Raw genomic sequence first — 5307 nt, forward strand, 5'->3', positions numbered from 1 at the left:
AAAAAAAAAATACAAAAGATCAATAAAACCAAAATTTGTTTTTTGAAAGAATAAATAAGATTGATAGACCTCTATCTAGACTAATAAAGGAAAAGAGAAGATTCAAAAAAATGCAATCAGAAATGACAAAAGGGACACTATCACCAATCCCACAGAAATTTTTTAAATCTTCATAAACTATTGTAAGCACCTCTGAGCACACAAACTAGAAAATCTGTAAGAAACTAATAAATTCCTTGAAACATACAACCTCGCAAGATTGAACCAGGAAAAGAAATGGGAACCCTGAACAGATTAATAATGAATTCTGACATTAAATGAGTAATAAAAAGCTTACCAACCAAAAAAAGTTCAGGACCAGACAGATGCACAGCTGAATTCTAGCAGATGTACAAAAAAGAGCTGATACCAATCCTACTGAAACTATTCCAAAAAATTGAGGCAGAGGGACTCATGCTTAACCCATTCTATGAGGCCAGCATCATTTTGATACCAAAACCTGGCAAAGACACAACAAAATAGAAAACTTTAGGTAAATATCCTTAATGAACATACATGCTAAAATCCTCAAAAAATTACTAGCAAATCAAATCCAGCAATGTATCAAAACATACCATGATCAAGTAAGCTTTAGCCCCGGAAAGCAAGGTTAGCTCAACATATGCAAATCAATACATGTGATTCATCACATAAACAGAACTAAAGACAAAAACCACATGATTATCTCAACAGACACAGAAAGGCTTTCAATAAAATTCAACATCCCTTCATGTTAAAAACCCTCAAAAATTAGGCTACAAAGGAATATACTTCAAAATACTAGGAGTCATCTATGAAAACCCAAACCAATGTCATATTGAGCAGGCAAAAGGTGGGAACAGTCCCCTTGAAAACCAGAACAAGACAAGGATACTTACTCTCACCACTCCCTTTCAACACAGTACTGGAAGTTCTAGCCAGAACAATCAGGCAAGAGAAAGAAATAAAAAACATCAAAATAGGAAGAGAGGAATTCAAATTATCTCTTCACATATGACATGATTCTATACTTAGGAAACCCCGTGGTGTCTGTCCAAAAGCTTCTAGATCTGATAAACAACTTCAACAAACTTGTGGGATATAAAATCAATGTACAAAAATCAGTAGCATTTCTACATACCAATAATGTTCAAGCTTAGAGCAAAATAAAGAACACAACTCTATTCATATTAGCCACAAAAGGAAAAAAAAAAACTACCTAGAAATACAGCTAACCAGGGGGACAAAAGATCTTTACAACAAAAGATCTTTACAACAAGAATTACAAAACACTGCTGAAAGAAATCAGAGATAACACAAACAAATGGAAAAACATTCTATGCTCATGGATAGAAGAATCAATATTGTTAATATGGTCATAATGCCCAAAGCAACTTACAGATCCAATGCTATTCCTATAACACTAACCAATGTTATTTTTCACAGCATTAGAAAAAACTACTCTAAAATATATACAGAACCTAAGAAGAGTTCAAATATTCAAAACAATCTTTAGGGGGAAAAAAGCCAGAGGCATGACACTACCCAGCTTCAAACTATACTACAAGGCTATAGTAACCAAAGCATCATGGTACTGGTACAAAAACAGACACAAAGACCAATGGAATAGATCAGAGAGCCCTGAAATAAAGCTGCACAACTACAATCTTCTGATCGTCAACAAAGTCGACAAAAACGAGCAATGAGGAAAGGATTCCCTATTCAATACACGATCCTGGAATAACATATGCAGAAGATTAAAATTGGACCCCTTTATTTCACTATGTACAAAATCAACTCAAGATGGATTAAAGACTCAAATATAAAACCTAAAACTATAAAAAACCCTTGAAGAAAATATAGGAAATACCATTCTGGACATAAGAACTGGCAAAGATTTCATAACAAATACACCAAAAGTGATTGCAACAAAAACAAAAACTGACAAGTGAGGAAACTATCATTATGGTTTCTCTTCACAACAAATAAATCTTTTGCCTTTTATTAAAGATTTCCACAAAGAGGAACAGATGTGAGTTAGTAAGCAAATTTTTTAAAGTCCTGCTTTGAGCAGGGCCAAGTAAATTTAAAAAAAAGAAAAAAACTATTAACAGAGTAAACAAACAACATAAAGAATGGGGAAAATATTTGCAAACTGTGCATCTGATAAGGGTCTAATATCTAGAATCTGTAAGTCACTTAAACAAATCAACAAACAACCCCAATAAAAAGTGAGCAAAGGACACGAACACAAACACACACTTCTCAAAAGAAGACATAAGCACAGCCAACAAGACATATGAAATATGCTCAACATCAGCAATAATTAGAGAAATGCAAATCAAAACCACAATTACATAGCTTCTCACACCAGTCAGAATGGCTATTACTAAAAAGTCAAAAATCAACAGATGCTGGCAAGATTGCAAAGAAAATTATCTGTGCACAAAATCCCCGTGACATGCAACTTATTCATGTAACAAAAATGTACATGTACCCACTAAACCTAAAAGTTAGACATAAATAAATAAAATAAAACTCATTGTAAAGTTAAGAATATAATCACATTAAGCATGTTCTCATTCTGTATTGGACATGTGTAAATAATTTTTAATTAAATTAAATGACAAAAGTGTTAAGAAGAAGTATAGCTATAATAATTTGTTAATGGATACAAAATATAAAAAGATGTAAATTATGACATCAGTGACATGAAACATGGGGAAAAGAAAAATAAAGTGTAGAGTTTTTTTTTTTTTTTTTTTGAGACGGAGTCTCGCTCTGTCGCCCAGGTTGGAGTGCAGTGGCCAGATCTCAGCTCACTGCAAGCTCCGCCTCCCAGGTTCACGCCATTCTCCTGCCTAAAGTAGCTGGGACTACAGGTGCCCACCAACTCGCCTGGCTAGTTTTTTTTGTATTTTTTAGTAGAGACGGAGTTTCACCATGTTCGCCAGGATGGTCTCGATCTCCTGACCTCATGATCCGCCCATCTCTGCCTCCCAAAGTGCTGGGATTAAGTGTAGAGTTTCTAAATGTAATTGAAGTTATCAGCATAAAATAGACTATAACTATAAAATATTTTCTGTAAACCCCACAGCAACTACAAAAAGAAAACCTGTAGAAAACACACTCAAAGAAAAAGGAATCAAAGCATACAATTACAAAAATAAAAAGTTAAATCACGAGAAGAGGCCAATAAAGGAAGAAGGAAACAGAGGAATGGCTATCAGAAAACAATTAACAAGACAGCAGTAGTAAGTCCTTACCCATCAATAATTACTTTAAATGTAAATGGATTATTTCTCCAATCAAAAGGCATAAACTGGCTGAACAGATGAGAAAGCAGTATTCAACTATGTATGTTGCCTACAAGAAACACTTTAGCTTTAAGAGTACACACAAGCTGAAAGTGAAGGAATGGGAAAAGACATCTCATTCAAATAGTAACTAAAAGAGAGCAAGTGTGTGACTATACTTAGATAAAACAGACTTTAAGTCCAAAACATTCACTTGATACAAAGGAGGTCATTATATAATGATAAAAGAGTCACTTTATCAAGAGGATATAACAGTTGTAAATATGCATGCACCCAATATTGTAGCACCTAAATATATTGAGCAAATATTAGCAGAATGTAAGGGGAAAGTAGATAGCAATATAATAATAGTAGGGAACTTCAGTACCCTCTGTCAATATCAGATAAATCATCCAGAGAAAAAAGTCAATACGAAAACAGAGGATTTGAATAAAACTATAGACAACATCGACCTAACAGACATATACAGAGTATTCCTTTAAACAACAGTAGACTACACATTTTTTGCAGACCTTGTGTTAGGCCACAAAACCTGTCTGAACAAATTTTTAAAAATGAAAATCATATCAAATATGTTTTCTGACCACAGTAATGAGAACTAAAATTCAGTGATGGGAGAAAAATTGGAACATTCACAAATCTTTGAGTATGTGGAAATTAAACAACACACTCATAAATGACCAATAATTCAACAAGGAAATCAAGAAAGCAATCAAAAAATATTTTGGGACAAATAAAATTGGAAAGACACCATAAACTTTAGGGGATGCAGTAAAAGCAGTTTAAAGAGGAAAGTTTACAGAAATAGTGCCTACAATAAGAAAAAGGAAAGCTCTCAAATGAGAAAACCTAAAATTACATTTCACAGAATGAAAAAGAACAAACTAAGCCTAGAGTTATTAGAAAAAAAAGGGAAGAATGAAGATCAAACAGAAATAAATAAGAAATGAAACTAAGAATTGTTTTCTTGAAAAAGTAAGCAAAAATGACAAATGTTTAGCAAGATTAAAAAAAAGAGGTAAGACTCACATAAATAAAATTATAAATGAAAGAGAAGACATTACAACTGATGCCACATAAATACAAAGGATACAAGAGACTACTATGAGCAATTATACACCACCAAATTGGATAACCTAGAGAAATGGATAGATTCCTTGAAACATAAAACCTACCAAGACTGAATCATGAGGAAATATATAATCTAAATAGATCAATAACGAGTGAGAATATTGAATCAGTAGTGTAAAACCTCCCCACCCCCACAAAAAAAATTAGAAACTGAGTGTGTCACTAATGAATTCTACCAAGCGTTTAAAGAACAACTAATGCCAATCTTTCTCAAACTCTTCCAAAAAATTAAAGCAAAGGAATTCTTCTCATTTTACAAGCCCAGCATTACCCTGATACCAAAGGACACTATAATAAAAGAAAATTACAGGCCAATAACTTTGTTGAACATAGATACAAAAATGGTCAACAAAATACTACCAAACTGAAATTACCAGCACATTTAAGGGTTCATACACCATGATTGAGTGGGATTTATTCCTGAGATGTAAGGATAGTTCAACATACACAAATCTATAAATGTGAAACACCACACTAACAGAACGAAGAATAAAAATGATATGATCATTTCAATAGATGCAGAAAAAGCATTTGACAAAATTCAACATCCTTCCACAATAAGAACTCTTAACAAATTAAGTATACCAGGAAAGCACTTTGACATAATAAAAACTATATGAGACGAGACCATAAACTACATGTGACAAGCCCATAGCCAACATCATACTCAATGGTGAAAAGCTAAATATTTTCTCTTTAAGATCAGAAACAAGAGAAGGATATATATTCTGACCACTTTTATTCAATATAGTACTGGAAGTCCTAGCTAGAACAATCAGGAAAAAACAGAAAAGAAAGAAAACAAAAGAAGAAAAAGAGGGAAGGGAAGGGAAGGGAAGGG

Source organism: Colobus angolensis, unplaced genomic scaffold (assembly GCF_000951035.1).
Source record: "Colobus angolensis palliatus isolate OR3802 unplaced genomic scaffold, Cang.pa_1.0 Scaffold126, whole genome shotgun sequence".
NCBI lineage: Eukaryota > Metazoa > Chordata > Mammalia > Primates > Cercopithecidae > Colobus > Colobus angolensis.